Raw genomic sequence first — 16,373 nt, 5'->3', positions numbered from 1 at the left:
GGTCTGATTATGACATCATAATGCAAAAAAGAAATAAACAAAAGCTTACGGCACCTGAGGTTCCTAGTTGGTCTCCCATACAAGTACTAACCAGGCCCGAGTCTGGATGGTTTCCGAGATCTGACGAGATCACGCATTTTCAGACTGGTATGGCCGTAAGTGAAATTAAGAGAATGCAATCTCGCTAATGTTGGTAGAATATCAAACTCTGGTTGCGACAAAAGACAAGACGCTTCTGGATAGGGAAAAAAGTGGTCTGATTATGACATCATAATGCAAAAAAGAAATAAACAAAAGCTTACGGCACCTGAGGTTCCTAGTTGGTCTCCCATACAAGTACTAACCAGGCCCGAGTCTGGATGGCTTCCGAGATCTGATGAGATCAGGCATTTTCAGACTGGTATGGCCATAAGTGAAATTAAGAGAATGCGATCTCGCTAATGTTGGTAGAATATCAAACTCTGGTTGCGACAAAAGACAAGACGCTTCTGGATAGGGAAAAAAGTGGTCTGATTATGACATCATAATGCAAAAAAGAAATAAACAAAAGCTTACGGCACCTGAGGTTCCTAGTTGGTCTCCCATAGGGAAAAAAGTGGTCTGATTATGACATCATAATGCAAAAAAGAAATAAACAAAAGCTTACGGCACCTGAGGTTCCTAGTTGGTCTCCCATACAAGTACTAACCAGGCTCGAGTCTGGATGGCTTCCGAGATCTGACATTTTCAGACTGTTATGGCCGTAAGTGAAATTAAGAGAATGCGATCTCGCTAATGTTGGTAGAATATCAAACTCTGGTTGCGACAAAAGACAAGACGCTTCTGGATAGGGAAAAAAGTGGTCTGATTATGACATCATAATGCAAAAAAGAAATAAACAAAAGCTTACGGCACCTGAGGTTCCTAGTTGGTCTCCCATACAAGTACTAACCAGGCCCGAGTCTGGATGGCTTCCGAGATCTGACGAGATCAGGCATTTTCAGACTGGTATGGCCGTAAGTGAAATTACGAGAATGCGATCTCGCTAATGTTGGTAGAATATCAAACTCTGGTTGCGACAAAAGACAAGACGCTTCTGGATAGGGAAAAAAGTGGTCTGATTATGACATCATAATGCAAAAAATAAATAAACAAAAGCTTACGGCACCTGAGGTTCCTAGTTGGTCTCCCATAGGGAAAAAAGTGGTCTGATTATGACATCATAATGCAAAAAAGAAATAAACAAAAGCTTACGGCACCTGAGGTTCCTAGTTGGTCTCCCATACAAGTACTAACCAGGCCCAAGTCTGGATGGCTTCCGAGATCTGACGAGATCAGGCATTTTCAGACTGGTATGGCCGTAAGCGAAATTAAGAGAATGCGATCTCGTTAATGTTGGTAGAATATCAAACTCTGGTTGCGACAAAAGACAAGATGCTTCTGGATAGGGAAAAAAGTGGTCTGATTATGACATCATAATGCAAAAAAGAAATAAACAAAAGCTTACGGCACCTGAGGTTCCTAGTTGGTCTCCCATACAAGTACTAACCAGGCCCGAGTCTGGATGGATTCCGAGACCTGACGAGATCAGGCATTTTCAGACTGGTATGGCCGTAAGTGAAATTAAGAGAATGCGATCTCGCTAATGTTGGTAGAATATCAAACTCTGGTTGCGACAAAAGACAAGACGCTTCTGGATAGGGAAAAAAGTGGTCTGATTATGACATCATATTGCAAAAAAGAAATAAACAAAAGCTTACGGCACATGAGGTTCCTAGTCGGTCTCCCATACAAGTACTAACCAGACCCGAGTCTGGATGGCTTCCGAGATCTGACGAGATCAGGCATTTTCAGACTGGTATGGCCGTAAGTGAAACTAAGAGAATGCGATCTCGCTAATGTTGGTAGAATATCAAACTCTGGTTGCGACAAAAGACAAGACGCTTCTGGATACTGAAAAAAGTGGTCTGATTATGACATCATAATGCAAAAAAGAAATAAACAAAAGCTTACGGCACCTGAGGTTCCTAGTTGGTCTCCCATACAAGTACTAACCAGGCCCGAGTCTGGATGGCTTCCGAGATCTGATGAGATCAGGCATTTTCAGACTGGTATGGCCGTAAGTGAAATTAAGAGAATGCGATCTCGCTAATGTTGGTAGAATATCAAACTCTGGTTGCGACAAAAGACAAGACGCTTCTGGATAGGGAAAAAAGTGGTCTGATTATGACATCATAATGCAAAAAAGAAATAAACAAAAGCTTACGGCACCTGAGGTTCCTAGTTGGTCTCCCATACAAGTACTAACCAGGCCCGAGTCTGGATGGCTTCCGAGATCTGACGAGATCAGGCATTTTCAGACTGGTATGGCCGTAAGGGAAATTAAGAGAATGCGATCTCGCTAATGTTGGTAGAATATCAAACTCTGGTTGCGACAAAAGACAAGACGCTTCTGGATAGGGAAAAAAGTGGTCTGATTATGACATCATAATGCAAAAAAGAAATAAACAAAAGCTTACGGCACCTGAGGTTCCTAGTTGGTCTCCCATACAAGTACTAACCAGACCCGAGTCTGGATGGCTTCCGAGATCTGACGAGATCAGGCATTTTCAGACTGGTATGGCCGTAGGTGAAATTAAGAGAATGCGATCTCGCTAATGTTGGTAGAATATCAAACTCTGGTTGCGACAAAAGACAAGACGCTTCTGGATAGGGAAAAAAGTGGTCTGATTATGACATCATAATGCAAAAAAAGAAATAAACAAAAGCTTACGGCACCTGAGGTTCCTAGTTGGTCTCCCATAGGGAAAAAAGTGGTCTGATTATGACATCATAATGCAAAAAAGAAATAAACAAAAGCTTACGGCACCTGAGGTTCCTAGTTGGTCTCCCATACAAGTACTAACCAGGTTCGAGTCTGGATGGTTTCCGAGATCTGACATTTTCAGACTGGTATGGCCGTAAGTGAAATTAAGAGAATGCGATCTCGCTACTGTTGGTAGAATATCAAACTCTGGTTGCGACAAAAGACAAGACGCTTCTGGATAGGGAAAAAAGTGGTCTGATTATGACATCATAATGCAAAAAAGAAATAAACAAAAGCTTACGGCACCTGAGGTTCCTAGTTGGTCTCCCATAGGGAAAAAAGTGGTCTGATTATGACATCATAATGCAAAAAAGAAATAAACAAAAGCTTACGGCACCTGAGGTTCCTAGTTGGTCTCCCATACAAGTACTAACCAGACCCGAGTCTGGATGGCTTACGAGATCTGACGAGATCAGTCATTTTCAGACTGGTATGGCCGTAAGTGAAATTACGAGAATGCGATCTCGCTAATGTTGGTAGAATATCAAACTCTGGTTGCGACAAAAGACAAGACGCTTCTGGATAGGGAAAAAAGTGGTTTGATTATGACATCATAATGCAAAAAATAAATAAACAAAAGCTTACGGCACCTGAGGTTCCTAGTTGGTCTCCCATAGGGAAAAAAGTGGTCTGATTATGACACCATAATGCAAAAAATAAATAAACAAAAGCTTACGGCACCTGAGGTTCCTAGTTGGTCTCCCATAGGGAAAAAAGTGGTCTGATTATGACATCATAATGCAAAAAATAAATAAACAAAAGCTTACGGCACCTGAGGTTCCTAGTTGGTCTCCCATACAAGTACTAACCAGGCCCAAATCTGGATGGCTTCCGAGATCTGACGAGATCAGGCATTTTCAGACTGGTATGGCCGTAAGCGAAATTAAGAGAATGCGATCTCGTTAATGTTGGTAGAATATCAAACTCTGGTTGCGACAAAAGACAAGATGCTTCTGGATAGGGAAAAAAGTGGTCTGATTATGACATCATAATGCAAAAAAGAAATAAACAAAAGCTTACGGCACCTGAGGTTCCTAGTTGGTCTCCCATACAAGTACTAACCAGGCCCGAGTCTGGATGGATTCCGAGATCTGACGAGATCAGGCATTTTCAGACTGGTATGGCCGTAAGTGAAATTAAGAGAATGCGATCTCGCTAATGTTGGTAGAATATCAAACTCTGGTTGCGACAAAAGACAAGACGCTTCTGGATAGGGAAAAAAGTGGTCTGATTATGACATCATAATGCAAAAAAGAAATAAACAAAAGCTTACGGCACATTAGGTTCCTAGTCGGTCTCCCATACAAGTACTAACCAGACCCGAGTCTGGATGGCTTCCGAGATCTGCCGAGATCAGGCATTTTCAGACTGGTATGGCCGTAAGTGAAATTAAGAGAATGCGATCTCGCTAATGTTGGTAGAATATCAAACTCTGGTTGCGACAAAAGACAAGACGCTTCTGGATAGGGAAAAAAGTGGTCTGATTATGACATCATAATGCAAAAAAGAAATAAACAAAAGTTTACGGCACCTGAGGTTCCTAGTTGGTCTCCCATACAAGTACTAACCAGGCCCGAGTCTGGATGGCTTCCGAGATCTGACGAGATCAGGCATTTTCAGACTGGTATGGCCGTAAGTGAAATTAAGAGAATGCGATCTCGCTAATGTTGGTAGAATATCAAACTCTGGTTGCGACAAAAGACAAGACGCTTCTGGATAGGGAAAAAAGTGGTCTGATTATGACATCATAATGCAAAAAAGAAATAAACAAAAGCTTACGGCACCTGAGGTTCCTAGTTGGTCTCCCATACAAGTACTAACCAAGCCCGAGTCTGGATGGCTTCCGAGATCTGACGAGATCAGGCATTTTCAGACTGGTATGGCCGTAAGGGAAATTAAGAGAAATTAAGAGAAATTAAGAGAAATTAAGAGAAATTAAGAGAATGTGATCTCACTAATGTTGGTAGAATATCAAACTCTGGTTGCGACAAAAGACAAGACGCTTCTGGATAGGGAAAAAAGTGGTCTGATTATGACATCATAATGCAAAAAAGAAATAAACAAAAGCTTACTGCACCTGAGTTTCCTAGTTGGTCTCCCATACAAGTACTAACCAGGCCCGAGTCTGGATGGCTTCCGAGATCTGATGAGATCAGGCATTTTCAGACTGGTATAGCCGTAAGTGAAATTAAGAGAATGCGATCTCGCTAATGTTGGTAGAATATCAAACTCTGGTTGCGACAAAAGACAAGACGCTTCTGGATAGGGAAAAAAGTGGTCTGATTATGACATCATAATGCAAAAAAGAAATAAACAAAAGCTTACGGCACCTGAGGTTCCTAGTTGGTCTCCCATAGGGAAAAACGTGGTCTGATTATGACATCATAATGCAAAAAAGAAATAAACAAAAGCTTACGGCACCTGAGGTTCCTAGTTGGTCTCCCATACAAGTACTAACCAGGCCTGAGTCTGGATGGCTTCCGAGATCTGACGAGATCAGGCATTTTCAGACTGGTATGGCCGTAAGTGAAATTAAGAGAATGCGATCTCGCTAATGTTGGTAGAATATCAAACTCTGGTTGCGACAAAAGACAAGACGCTTCTGGATAGGGAAAAAAGTGGTCTGATTATGACATCATAATGCAAAAAAGAAACAAACAAAAGCTTACGGCACCTGAGGTTCCTAGTTGGTCTCCCATACAAGTACTAACCAGGCCCGAGTCTGGATGGCTTCCGAGATCTGACGAGATCAGGCATTTTCAGACTGGTATGGCCGTAAGTGAAATTAAGAGAATGCGATCTCGCTAATGTTGGTAGAATATCAAACTCTGGTTGCGACAAAAGACAAGACGCTTCTGGATAGGGAAAAAAGTGGTCTGATTATGACATCATAATGCAAAAAAGAAATAAACAAAAGCTTACGGCACCTGAGGTTCCTAGTTGGTCTCCCATACAAGTACTAACCAAGCCCGAGTCTGGATGGCTTCCGAGATCTGACATTTTCAGACTGGTATGGCCGTAAGGGAAATTAAGAGAATGTGATCTCACTAATGTTGGTAGAATATCAAACTCTGGTTGCGACAAAAGACAAGACGCTTCTGGATAGGGAAAAAAGTGGTCTGATTATGACATCATAATGCAAAAAAGAAATAAACAAAAGCTTACTGCACCTGAGGTTCCTAGTTGGTCTCCCATACAAGTACTAACCAGGCCCGAGTCTGGATGGCTTCCGAGATCTGATGAGATCAAGCATTTTCAGACTGGTATAGCCGTAAGTGAAATTAAGAGAATGCGATCTCGCTAATGTTGGTAGAATATCAAACTCTGGTTGCGACAAAAGACAAGACGCTTCTGGATAGGGAAAAAAGTGGTCTGATTATGACATCATAATGCAAAAAAGAAATAAACAAAAGCTTACGGCACCTGAGGTTCCTAGTTGGTCTCCCATAGGGAAAAAAGTGGTCTGATTATGACATCATAATGCAAAAAAGAAATAAACAAAAGCTTACGGCACCTGAGGTTCCTAGTTGGTCTCCCATACAAGTACTAACCAGGCCCAAGTCTGGATGGCTTCCGACATCTGACGAGATCAGGCATTTTCAGACTGGTATGGCCGTAAGTGAAATTAAGAGAATGTGATCTCGCTAATGTTGGTAGAATATGAAACTCTGGTTGCGACAAAAGACAAGACGCTTCTGGATAGGGAAAAAAGTGGTCTGATTATGACATCATAATGCAAAAAAGAAATAAACAAAAGCTTACGGCACCTGAGGTTCCTAGTTGGTCTCCCATAGGGAAAAAAGTGGTCTGATTATGACATCATAATGCAAAAAAGAAATAAACAAAAGCTTACGGCACCTGAGGTTCCTAGTTGGTCTCCCATACAAGTACTAACCAGGCCCGAGTCTGGATGGCTTCCGAGATCTGACGAGATCAGGCATTTTCAGACTGGTATGGCCGTAAGTGAAATTAAGTGAATGCGATCTCGCTAATGTTGGTAGAATATCAAACTCTGGTTGCGACAAAAGACAAGACGCTTCTGGATAGGGAAAAAAGTGGTCTGATTATGACATCATAATGCAAAAAATAAATAAACAAAAGCTTACGGCACCTGAGGTTCCTAGTTGGTCTCCCATACAAGTACTAACCAGGCCCGAGTCTGGATGGCTTCCGAGATTTGACGAGATCAGGCATTTTCAGACTGATATGGCCGTAAGTGAAATTCAGAGAATGCGATCTCGCTAATGTTGGTAGAATATCAAACTCTGGTTGCGACAAAAGACAAGACGCTTCTGGATAGGGAAAAAAGTGGTCTGATTATGACATCATAATGCAAAAAAGAAATAAACAAAAGCTTACGGCACCTGAGGTTCCTAGTTGGTCTCCCATAGGGAAAAACGTGGTCTGATTATGACATCATAATGCAAAAAAGAAATAAACAAAAGCTTACGGCACCTGAGGTTCCTAGTTGGTCTCCCATACAAGTACTAACCAGGCCTGAGTCTGGATGGCTTCCGAGATCTGACGAGATCAGGCATTTTCAGACTGGTATGGCCGTAAGTGAAACTAAGAGAATGCGATCTCGCTAATGTTGGTAGAATATCAAACTCTGGTTGCGACAAAAGACAAGACGCTTCTGGATAGGGAAAAAAGTGGTCTGATTATGACATCATAATGCAAAAAAGAAATAAACAAAAGCTTACGGCACCTGAGGTTCCTAGTTGGTCTCCCATAGGGAAAAAAGTGGTCTGATTATGACATCATAATGCAAAAAAGAAATAAACAAAAGCTTACGGCACCTGAGGTTCCTAGTTGGTCTCCCATACAAGTACTAACCAGGCCCGAGTCTGAATGGCTTCCGAGATCTAACGAGATCAGGCATTTTCAGACTGGTATGGCCGTAAGTGAAATTAAGAGAATGCGATCTCACTTATGTTGGTAGAATATCAAACTCTGGTTGCGACAAAAGACAAGACGCTTCTGGATAGGGAAAAAAGTGGTCTGATTATGACATCATAATGCAAAAAAGAAATAAACAAAAGCTTACGGCACCTGAGGTTCCTAGTTGGTCTCCCATAGGGAAAAAAGTGGTCTGATTATGACATCATAATGCAAAAAAGAAATAAACAAAAGCTTACGGCACCTGAGGTTCCTAGTTGGTCTCCCATACAAGTACTAACCAGGCCCGAGTCTGGATGGATTCCGAGATCTGCCGAGATCAGGCATTTTCAGACTGGTATGGCCGTAAGTGAAATTAAGAGAATGCGATCTCGCTAATGTTGGTAGAATATCAAACTCTGGTTGCGACAAAAGACAAGACGCTTCTGGATAGGGAAAAAAGTGGTCTGATTATGACATCATAATGCAAAAAAGAAATAAACAAAAGCTTACGGCACATTAGGTTCCTAGTCGGTCTCCCATACAAGTACTAACCAGACCCGAGTCTGGATGGCTTCCGAGATCTGCCGAGATCAGGCATTTTCAGACTGGTATGGCCGTAAGTGAAATTAAGAGAATGCGATCTCGCTAATGTTGGTAGAATATCAAACTCTGGTTGCGACAAAAGACAAGACGCTTCTGGATAGGGAAAAAAGTGGTCTGATTATGACATCATAATGCAAAAAAGAAATAAACAAAAGTTTACGGCACCTGAGGTTCCTAGTTGGTCTCCCATACAAGTACTAACCAGGCCCGAGTCTGGATGGCTTCCGAGATCTGACGAGATCAGGCATTTTCAGACTGGTATGGCCGTAAGTGAAATTAAGAGAATGCGATCTCGCTAATGTTGGTAGAATATCAAACTCTGGTTGCGACAAAAGACAAGACGCTTCTGGATAGGGAAAAAAGTGGTCTGATTATGACATCATAATGCAAAAAATAAATAAACAAAAGTTTACGGCACCTGAGGTTCCTAGTTGGTCTCCCATACAAGTACTAACCAAGCCCGAGTCTGGATGGCTTCCGAGATCTGACGAGATCAGGCATTTTCAGACTGGTATGGCCGTAAGGGAAATTAAGAGAAATTAAGAGAAATTAAGAGAAATTAAGAGAAATTAAGAGAATGTGATCTCACTAATGTTGGTAGAATATCAAACTCTGGTTGCGACAAAAGACAAGACGCTTCTGGATAGGGAAAAAAGTGGTCTGATTATGACATCATAATGCAAAAAAGAAATAAACAAAAGCTTACTGCACCTGAGTTTCCTAGTTGGTCTCCCATACAAGTACTAACCAGGCCCGAGTCTGGATGGCTTCCGAGATCTGATGAGATCAGGCATTTTCAGACTGGTATAGCCGTAAGTGAAATTAAGAGAATGCGATCTCGCTAATGTTGGTAGAATATCAAACTCTGGTTGCGACAAAAGACAAGACGCTTCTGGATAGGGAAAAAAGTGGTCTGATTATGACATCATAATGCAAAAAAGAAATAAACAAAAGCTTACGGCACCTGAGGTTCCTAGTTGGTCTCCCATAGGGAAAAACGTGGTCTGATTATGACATCATAATGCAAAAAAGAAATAAACAAAAGCTTACGGCACCTGAGGTTCCTAGTTGGTCTCCCATACAAGTACTAACCAGGCCTGAGTCTGGATGGCTTCCGAGATCTGACGAGATCAGGCATTTTCAGACTGGTATGGCCGTAAGTGAAACTAAGAGAATGCGATCTCGCTAATGTTGGTAGAATATCAAACTCTGGTTGCGACAAAAGACAAGACGCTTCTGGATAGGGAAAAAAGTGGTCTGATTATGACATCATAATGCAAAAAAGAAACAAACAAAAGCTTACGGCACCTGAGGTTCCTAGTTGGTCTCCCATACAAGTACTAACCAGGCCCGAGTCTGGATGGCTTCCGAGATCTGACGAGATCAGGCATTTTCAGACTGGTATGGCCGTAAGTGAAATTAAGAGAATGCGATCTCGCTAATGTTGGTAGAATATCAAACTCTGGTTGCGACAAAAGACAAGACGCTTCTGGATAGGGAAAAAAGTGGTCTGATTATGACATCATAATGCAAAAAAGAAATAAACAAAAGCTTACGGCACCTGAGGTTCCTAGTTGGTCTCCCATACAAGTACTAACCAAGCCCGAGTCTGGATGGCTTCCGAGATCTGACGAGATCAGGCATTTTCAGACTGGTATGGCCGTAAGGGAAATTAAGAGAATGTGATCTCACTAATGTTGGTAGAATATCAAACTCTGGTTGCGACAAAAGACAAGACGCTTCTGGATAGGGAAAAAAGTGGTCTGATTATGACATCATAATGCAAAAAAGAAATAAACAAAAGCTTACTGCACCTGAGGTTCCTAGTTGGTCTCCCATACAAGTACTAACCAGGCCCGAGTCTGGATGGCTTCCGAGATCTGATGAGATCAAGCATTTTCAGACTGATATAGCCGTAAGTGAAATTAAGAGAATGCGATCTCGCTAATGTTGGTAGAATATCAAACTCTGGTTGCGACAAAAGACAAGACGCTTCTGGATAGGGAAAAAAGTGGTCTGATTAGGACATCATAATGCAAAAAAGAAATAAACAAAAGCTTACGGCACCTGAGGTTCCTAGTTGGTCTCCCATAGGGAAAAAAGTGGTCTGATTATGACATCATAATGCAAAAAAGAAATAAACAAAAGCTTACGGCACCTGAGGTTCCTAGTTGGTCTCCCATACAAGTACTAACCAGGCCCAAGTCTGGATGGCTTCCGACATCTGACGAGATCAGGCATTTTCAGACTGGTATGGCCGTAAGTGAAATTAAGAGAATGTGATCTCGCTAATGTTGGTAGAATATGAAACTCTGGTTGCGACAAAAGACAAGACGCTTCTGGATAGGGAAAAAAGTGGTCTGATTATGACATCATAATGCAAAAAAGAAATAAACAAAAGCTTACGGCACCTGAGGTTCCTAGTTGGTCTCCCATAGGGAAAAAAGTGGTCTGATTATGACATCATAATGCAAAAAAGAAATAAACAAAAGCTTACGGCACCTGAGGTTCCTAGTTGGTCTCCCATACAAGTACTAACCAGGCCCGAGTCTGGATGGCTTCCGAGATCTGACGAGATCAGGCATTTTCAGACTGGTATGGCCGTAAGTGAAATTAAGTGAATGCGATCTCGCTAATGTTGGTAGAATATCAAACTCTGGTTGCGACAAAAGACAAGACGCTTCTGGATAGGGAAAAAAGTGGTCTGATTATGACATCATAATGCAAAAAATAAATAAACAAAAGCTTACGGCACCTGAGGTTCCTAGTTGGTCTCCCATACAAGTACTAACCAGGCCCGAGTCTGGATGGCTTCCGAGATTTGACGAGATCAGGCATTTTCAGACTGATATGGCCGTAAGTGAAATTCAGAGAATGCGATCTCGCTAATGTTGGTAGAATATCAAACTCTGGTTGCGACAAAAGACAAGACGCTTCTGGATAGGGAAAAAAGTGGTCTGATTATGACATCATAATGCAAAAAAGAAATAAACAAAAGCTTACGGCACCTGAGGTTCCTAGTTGGTCTCCCATAGGGAAAAACGTGGTCTGATTATGACATCATAATGCAAAAAAGAAATAAACAAAAGCTTACGGCACCTGAGGTTCCTAGTTGGTCTCCCATACAAGTACTAACCAGGCCTGAGTCTGGATGGCTTCCGAGATCTGACGAGATCAGGCATTTTCAGACTGGTATGGCCGTAAGTGAAACTAAGAGAATGCGATCTCGCTAATGTTGGTAGAATATCAAACTCTGGTTGCGACAAAAGACAAGACGCTTCTGGATAGGGAAAAAAGTGGTCTGATTATGACATCATAATGCAAAAAAGAAATAAACAAAAGCTTACGGCACCGGAGTTTCCTAGTTGGTCTCCCATAGGGAAAAAAGTGGTCTGATTATGACATCATAATGCAAAAAAGAAATAAACAAAAGCTTACGGCACCTGAGGTTCCTAGTTGGTCTCCCATACAAGTACTAACCAGGCCCGAGTCTGAATGGCTTCCGAGATCTAACGAGATCAGGCATTTTCAGACTGGTATGGCCGTAAGTGAAATTAAGAGAATGCGATCTCACTTATGTTGGTAGAATATCAAACTCTGGTTGCGACAAAAGACAAGACGCTTCTGGATAGGGAAAAAAGTGGTCTGATTATGACATCATAATGCAAAAAAGAAATAAACAAAAGCTTACGGCACCTGAGGTTCCTAGTTGGTCTCCCATAGGGAAAAAAGTGGTCTGATTATGACATCATAATGCAAAAAAGAAATAAACAAAAGCTTACGGCACCTGAGGTTCCTAGTTGGTCTCCCATACAAGTACTAACCAGGCCCGAGTCTGGATGGCTTCCGAGATTTGACGAGATCAGGCATTTTCAGACTGAAATGGCCGTAAGTGAAATTCAGAGAATGCGATCTCGCTAATGTTGGTAGAATATCAAACTCTGGTTGCGACAAAAGACAAGACGCTTCTGGATAGGGAAAAAAGTGGTCTGATTATGACATCATAATGCAAAAAAGAAATAAACAAAAGCTTACGGCACCTGAGGTTCCTAGTTGGTCTCCCATAGGGAAAAACGTGGTCTGATTATGACATCATAATGCAAAAAAGAAATAAACAAAAGCTTACGGCACCTGAGGTTCCTAGTTGGTCTCCCATACAAGTACTAACCAGGCCTGAGTCTGGATGGCTTCCGAGATCTGACGAGATCAGGCATTTTCAGACTGGTATGGCCGTAAGTGAAACTAAGAGAATGCGATCTCGCTAATGTTGGTAGAATATCAAACTCTGGTTGCGACAAAAGACAAGACGCTTCTGGATAGGGAAAAAAGTGGTCTGATTATGACATCATAATGCAAAAAAGAAATAAACAAAAGCTTACGGCACCTGAGGTTCCTAGTTGGTCTCCCATACAAGTACTAACCAAGCCCGAGTCTGGATGGCTTCCGAGATCTGACGAGATCAGGCATTTTCAGACTGGTATGGCCGTAAGGGAAATTAAGAGAAATTAAGAGAAATTAAGAGAAATTAAGAGAAATTAAGAGAAATTAAGAGAAATTAAGAGAAATTAAGAGAATGTGATCTCACTAATGTTGGTAGAATATCAAACTCTGGTTGCGACAAAAGACAAGACGCTTCTGGATAGGGAAAAAAGTGGTCTGATTATGACATCATAATGCAAAAAAGAAATAAACAAAAGCTTACGGCACCTGAGGTTCCTAGTTGGTCTCCCATACAAGTACTAACCAGGCCCGAGTCTGGATGGCTTCCGAGATTTGACGAGATCAGGCATTTTCAGACTGATATGGCCGTAAGTGAAATTCAGAGAATGCGATCTCGCTAATGTTGGTAGAATATCAAACTCTGGTTGCGACAAAAGACAAGACGCTTCTGGATAGGGAAAAAAGTGGTCTGATTATGACATCATAATGCAAAAAAGAAATAAACAAAAGCTTACGGCACCTGAGGTTCCTAGTTGGTCTCCCATAGGGAAAAACGTGGTCTGATTATGACATCATAATGCAAAAAAGAAATAAACAAAAGCTTACCGCACCTGAGGTTCCTAGTTGGTCTCCCATACAAGTACTAACCAGGCCTGAGTCTGGATGGCTTCCGAGATCTGACGAGATCACGCATTTTCAGACTGGTATGGCCGTAAGTGAAACTAAGAGAATGCGATCTCGCTAATGTTGGTAGAATATCAAACTCTGGTTGCGACAAAAGACAAGACGCTTCTGGATAGGGAAAAAAGTGGTCTGATTATGACATCATAATGCAAAAAAGAAACAAACAAAAGCTTACGGCACCTGAGGTTCCTAGTTGGTCTCCCATACAAGTACTAACCAGGCCCGAGTCTGGATGGCTTCCGAGATCTGACGAGATCAGGCATTTTCAGACTGGTATGGCCGTAAGTGAAATTAAGAGAATGCGATCTCGCTAATGTTGGTAGAATATCAAACTCTGGTTGCGAAAAAAGACAAGACGCTTCTGGATAGGGAAAAAAGTGGTCTGATTATGACATCATAATGCAAAAAAGAAATAAACAAAAGCTTACGGCACCTGAGGTTCCTAGTTGGTCTCCCATACAAGTACTAACCAAGCCCGAGTCTGGATGGCTTCCGAGATCTGACGAGATCAGGCATTTTCAGACTGGTATGGCCGTAAGGGAAATTAAGAGAATGTGATCTCACTAATGTTGGTAGAATATCAAACTCTGGTTGCGACAAAAGACAAGACGCTTCTGGATAGGGAAAAAAGTGGTCTGATTATGACATCATAATGCAAAAAAGAAATAAACAAAAGCTTACTGCACCTGAGGTTCCTAGTTGGTCTCCCATACAAGTACTAACCAGGCCCGAGTCTGGATGGCTTCCGAGATCTGATGAGATCAAGCATTTTCAGACTGGTATAGCCGTAAGTGAAATTAAGAGAATGCGATCTCGCTAATGTTGGTAGAATATCAAACTCTGGTTGCGACAAAAGACAAGACGCTTCTGGATAGGGAAAAAAGTGGTCTGATTAGGACATCATAATGCAAAAAAGAAATAAACAAAAGCTTACGGCACCTGAGGTTCCTAGTTGGTCTCCCATAGGGAAAAAAGTGGTCTGATTATGACATCATAATGCAAAAAAGAAATAAACAAAAGCTTACGGCACCTGAGGTTCCTAGTTGGTCTCCCATACAAGTACTAACCAGGCCCAAGTCTGGATGGCTTCCGACATCTGACGAGATCAGGCATTTTCAGACTGGTATGGCCGTAAGTGAAATTAAGAGAATGTGATCTCGCTAATGTTGGTAGAATATGAAACTCTGGTTGCGACAAAAGACAAGACGCTTCTGGATAGGGAAAAAAGTGGTCTGATTATGACATCATAATGCAAAAAAGAAATAAACAAAAGCTTACGGCACCTGAGGTTCCTAGTTGGTCTCCCATAGGGAAAAAAGTGGTCTGATTATGACATCATAATGCAAAAAAGAAATAAACAAAAGCTTACGGCACCTGAGGTTCCTAGTTGGTCTCCCATACAAGTACTAACCAGGCCCGAGTCTGGATGGCTTCCGAGATCTGACGAGATCAGGCATTTTCAGACTGGTATGGCCGTAAGTGAAATTAAGTGAATGCGATCTCGCTAATGTTGGTAGAATATCAAACTCTGGTTGCGACAAAAGACAAGACGCTTCTGGATAGGGAAAAAAGTGGTCTGATTATGACATCATAATGCAAAAAATAAATAAACAAAAGCTTACGGCACCTGAGGTTCCTAGTTGGTCTCCCATACAAGTACTAACCAGGCCCGAGTCTGGATGGCTTCCGAGATTTGACGAGATCAGGCATTTTCAGACTGATATGGCCGTAAGTGAAATTCAGAGAATGCGATCTCGCTAATGTTGGTATAATATCAAACTCTGGTTGCGACAAAAGACAAGACGCTTCTGGATAGGGAAAAAAGTGGTCTGATTATGACATCATAATGCAAAAAAGAAATAAACAAAAGCTTACGGCACCTGAGGTTCCTAGTTGGTCTCCCATAGGGAAAAACGTGGTCTGATTATGACATCATAATGCAAAAAAGAAATAAACAAAAGCTTACGGCACCTGAGGTTCCTAGTTGGTCTCCCATACAAGTACTAACCAGGCCTGAGTCTGGATGGCTTCCGAGATCTGGCATTTTCAGACTGGTATGGCCGTAAGTGAAACTAAGAGAATGCGATCTCGCTAATGTTGGTAGAATATCAAACTCTGGTTGCGACAAAAGACAAGACGCTTCTGGATAGGGAAAAAAGTGGTCTGATTATGACATCATAATGCAAAAAAGAAATAAACAAAAGCTTACGGCACCTGAGGTTCCTAGTTGGTCTCCCATAGGGAAAAAAGTGGTCTGATTATGACATCATAATGCAAAAAAGAAATAAACAAAAGCTTACGGCACCTGAGGTTCCTAGTTGGTCTCCCATACAAGTACTAACCAGGCCCGAGTCTGAATGGCTTCCGAGATCTAACGAGATCAGGCATTTTCAGACTGGTATGGCCGTAAGTGAAATTAAGAGAATGCGATCTCACTTATGTTGGTAGAATATCAAACTCTGGTTGCGACAAAAGACAAGACGCTTCTGGATAGGGAAAAAAGTGGTCTGATTATGACATCATAATGCAAAAAAGAAATAAACAAAAGCTTACGGCACCTGAGGTTCCTAGTTGGTCTCCCATAGGGAAAAAAGTGGTCTGATTATGACATCATAATGCAAAAAAGAAATAAACAAAAGCTTACGGCACCTGAGGTTCCTAGTTGGTCTCCCATACAAGTACTAACCAGGCCCGAGTCTGGATGGCTTCCGAGATTTGACGAGATCAGGCATTTTCAGACTGATATGGCCGTAAGTGAAATTCAGAGAATGCGATCTCGCTAATGTTGGTAGAATATCAAACTCTGGTTGCGACAAAAGACAAGACGCTTCTGGATAGGGAAAAAAGTGGTCTGATTATGACATCATAATGCAAAAAAGAAATAAACAAAAGCTTACGGCACCTGAGGTTCCTAGTTGGT

The 16,373-nt window shown here is 41.7% G+C and overlaps 49 pseudogenes; all 49 read right to left on the bottom strand.

Moving 5' to 3' along the window:
- Positions 1-42: 42 nt before the first annotated feature.
- LOC134595951 (5S ribosomal RNA) lies at positions 43-161 on the bottom strand (annotated as a pseudogene).
- Positions 162-295: 134 nt separating this feature from the next.
- LOC134594255 (5S ribosomal RNA) lies at positions 296-414 on the bottom strand (annotated as a pseudogene).
- A 468-nt stretch (positions 415-882) lies between these two features.
- LOC134591223 (5S ribosomal RNA) lies at positions 883-1,001 on the bottom strand (annotated as a pseudogene).
- Positions 1,002-1,226: 225 nt separating this feature from the next.
- LOC134594968 (5S ribosomal RNA) lies at positions 1,227-1,345 on the bottom strand (annotated as a pseudogene).
- Positions 1,346-1,479: 134 nt separating this feature from the next.
- LOC134597102 (5S ribosomal RNA) lies at positions 1,480-1,598 on the bottom strand (annotated as a pseudogene).
- A 134-nt stretch (positions 1,599-1,732) lies between these two features.
- LOC134587852 (5S ribosomal RNA) lies at positions 1,733-1,851 on the bottom strand (annotated as a pseudogene).
- Positions 1,852-1,985: 134 nt separating this feature from the next.
- On the bottom strand, positions 1,986-2,104 carry LOC134595939 (5S ribosomal RNA; annotated as a pseudogene).
- Positions 2,105-2,238: 134 nt separating this feature from the next.
- LOC134594607 (5S ribosomal RNA) lies at positions 2,239-2,357 on the bottom strand (annotated as a pseudogene).
- Positions 2,358-2,491: 134 nt separating this feature from the next.
- LOC134597901 (5S ribosomal RNA) lies at positions 2,492-2,610 on the bottom strand (annotated as a pseudogene).
- A 560-nt stretch (positions 2,611-3,170) lies between these two features.
- Positions 3,171-3,289, bottom strand: LOC134588838 (5S ribosomal RNA; annotated as a pseudogene).
- Positions 3,290-3,605: 316 nt separating this feature from the next.
- LOC134588031 (5S ribosomal RNA) lies at positions 3,606-3,724 on the bottom strand (annotated as a pseudogene).
- A 134-nt stretch (positions 3,725-3,858) lies between these two features.
- On the bottom strand, positions 3,859-3,977 carry LOC134595301 (5S ribosomal RNA; annotated as a pseudogene).
- Positions 3,978-4,364: 387 nt separating this feature from the next.
- Positions 4,365-4,483, bottom strand: LOC134595767 (5S ribosomal RNA; annotated as a pseudogene).
- Positions 4,484-4,617: 134 nt separating this feature from the next.
- LOC134595982 (5S ribosomal RNA) lies at positions 4,618-4,736 on the bottom strand (annotated as a pseudogene).
- A 174-nt stretch (positions 4,737-4,910) lies between these two features.
- Positions 4,911-5,029, bottom strand: LOC134597083 (5S ribosomal RNA; annotated as a pseudogene).
- A 225-nt stretch (positions 5,030-5,254) lies between these two features.
- On the bottom strand, positions 5,255-5,373 carry LOC134596652 (5S ribosomal RNA; annotated as a pseudogene).
- Positions 5,374-5,507: 134 nt separating this feature from the next.
- Positions 5,508-5,626, bottom strand: LOC134591210 (5S ribosomal RNA; annotated as a pseudogene).
- Positions 5,627-6,003: 377 nt separating this feature from the next.
- LOC134598207 (5S ribosomal RNA) lies at positions 6,004-6,122 on the bottom strand (annotated as a pseudogene).
- A 225-nt stretch (positions 6,123-6,347) lies between these two features.
- On the bottom strand, positions 6,348-6,466 carry LOC134596595 (5S ribosomal RNA; annotated as a pseudogene).
- A 225-nt stretch (positions 6,467-6,691) lies between these two features.
- On the bottom strand, positions 6,692-6,810 carry LOC134591198 (5S ribosomal RNA; annotated as a pseudogene).
- Positions 6,811-6,944: 134 nt separating this feature from the next.
- LOC134598419 (5S ribosomal RNA) lies at positions 6,945-7,063 on the bottom strand (annotated as a pseudogene).
- A 225-nt stretch (positions 7,064-7,288) lies between these two features.
- Positions 7,289-7,407, bottom strand: LOC134596651 (5S ribosomal RNA; annotated as a pseudogene).
- Positions 7,408-7,632: 225 nt separating this feature from the next.
- Positions 7,633-7,751, bottom strand: LOC134594444 (5S ribosomal RNA; annotated as a pseudogene).
- A 225-nt stretch (positions 7,752-7,976) lies between these two features.
- LOC134597975 (5S ribosomal RNA) lies at positions 7,977-8,095 on the bottom strand (annotated as a pseudogene).
- Positions 8,096-8,482: 387 nt separating this feature from the next.
- LOC134595766 (5S ribosomal RNA) lies at positions 8,483-8,601 on the bottom strand (annotated as a pseudogene).
- Positions 8,602-8,735: 134 nt separating this feature from the next.
- LOC134597750 (5S ribosomal RNA) lies at positions 8,736-8,854 on the bottom strand (annotated as a pseudogene).
- A 174-nt stretch (positions 8,855-9,028) lies between these two features.
- On the bottom strand, positions 9,029-9,147 carry LOC134597082 (5S ribosomal RNA; annotated as a pseudogene).
- A 225-nt stretch (positions 9,148-9,372) lies between these two features.
- Positions 9,373-9,491, bottom strand: LOC134596650 (5S ribosomal RNA; annotated as a pseudogene).
- Positions 9,492-9,625: 134 nt separating this feature from the next.
- On the bottom strand, positions 9,626-9,744 carry LOC134591186 (5S ribosomal RNA; annotated as a pseudogene).
- A 134-nt stretch (positions 9,745-9,878) lies between these two features.
- Positions 9,879-9,997, bottom strand: LOC134595981 (5S ribosomal RNA; annotated as a pseudogene).
- A 134-nt stretch (positions 9,998-10,131) lies between these two features.
- On the bottom strand, positions 10,132-10,250 carry LOC134588462 (5S ribosomal RNA; annotated as a pseudogene).
- Positions 10,251-10,475: 225 nt separating this feature from the next.
- Positions 10,476-10,594, bottom strand: LOC134596594 (5S ribosomal RNA; annotated as a pseudogene).
- Positions 10,595-10,819: 225 nt separating this feature from the next.
- On the bottom strand, positions 10,820-10,938 carry LOC134591175 (5S ribosomal RNA; annotated as a pseudogene).
- A 134-nt stretch (positions 10,939-11,072) lies between these two features.
- Positions 11,073-11,191, bottom strand: LOC134598418 (5S ribosomal RNA; annotated as a pseudogene).
- A 225-nt stretch (positions 11,192-11,416) lies between these two features.
- LOC134596648 (5S ribosomal RNA) lies at positions 11,417-11,535 on the bottom strand (annotated as a pseudogene).
- Positions 11,536-11,760: 225 nt separating this feature from the next.
- Positions 11,761-11,879, bottom strand: LOC134594443 (5S ribosomal RNA; annotated as a pseudogene).
- Positions 11,880-12,104: 225 nt separating this feature from the next.
- LOC134588494 (5S ribosomal RNA) lies at positions 12,105-12,223 on the bottom strand (annotated as a pseudogene).
- Positions 12,224-12,448: 225 nt separating this feature from the next.
- LOC134596647 (5S ribosomal RNA) lies at positions 12,449-12,567 on the bottom strand (annotated as a pseudogene).
- A 134-nt stretch (positions 12,568-12,701) lies between these two features.
- LOC134595980 (5S ribosomal RNA) lies at positions 12,702-12,820 on the bottom strand (annotated as a pseudogene).
- A 204-nt stretch (positions 12,821-13,024) lies between these two features.
- On the bottom strand, positions 13,025-13,143 carry LOC134598417 (5S ribosomal RNA; annotated as a pseudogene).
- Positions 13,144-13,368: 225 nt separating this feature from the next.
- On the bottom strand, positions 13,369-13,487 carry LOC134588898 (5S ribosomal RNA; annotated as a pseudogene).
- A 134-nt stretch (positions 13,488-13,621) lies between these two features.
- Positions 13,622-13,740, bottom strand: LOC134591163 (5S ribosomal RNA; annotated as a pseudogene).
- A 134-nt stretch (positions 13,741-13,874) lies between these two features.
- On the bottom strand, positions 13,875-13,993 carry LOC134595978 (5S ribosomal RNA; annotated as a pseudogene).
- A 134-nt stretch (positions 13,994-14,127) lies between these two features.
- Positions 14,128-14,246, bottom strand: LOC134598206 (5S ribosomal RNA; annotated as a pseudogene).
- Positions 14,247-14,471: 225 nt separating this feature from the next.
- LOC134596592 (5S ribosomal RNA) lies at positions 14,472-14,590 on the bottom strand (annotated as a pseudogene).
- Positions 14,591-14,815: 225 nt separating this feature from the next.
- LOC134591151 (5S ribosomal RNA) lies at positions 14,816-14,934 on the bottom strand (annotated as a pseudogene).
- A 134-nt stretch (positions 14,935-15,068) lies between these two features.
- Positions 15,069-15,187, bottom strand: LOC134598416 (5S ribosomal RNA; annotated as a pseudogene).
- A 559-nt stretch (positions 15,188-15,746) lies between these two features.
- Positions 15,747-15,865, bottom strand: LOC134594442 (5S ribosomal RNA; annotated as a pseudogene).
- Positions 15,866-16,090: 225 nt separating this feature from the next.
- Positions 16,091-16,209, bottom strand: LOC134598415 (5S ribosomal RNA; annotated as a pseudogene).
- Between the last annotated feature and the right edge of the window lie 164 nt (positions 16,210-16,373).

This window comes from Pelobates fuscus, chromosome 2, assembly GCF_036172605.1.
Source record: "Pelobates fuscus isolate aPelFus1 chromosome 2, aPelFus1.pri, whole genome shotgun sequence".
Taxonomy (NCBI): domain Eukaryota; kingdom Metazoa; phylum Chordata; class Amphibia; order Anura; family Pelobatidae; genus Pelobates; species Pelobates fuscus.
Note: the sequence above shows the minus strand (reverse complement) of the source record. Positions and strands in the feature narration are given on the sequence as shown.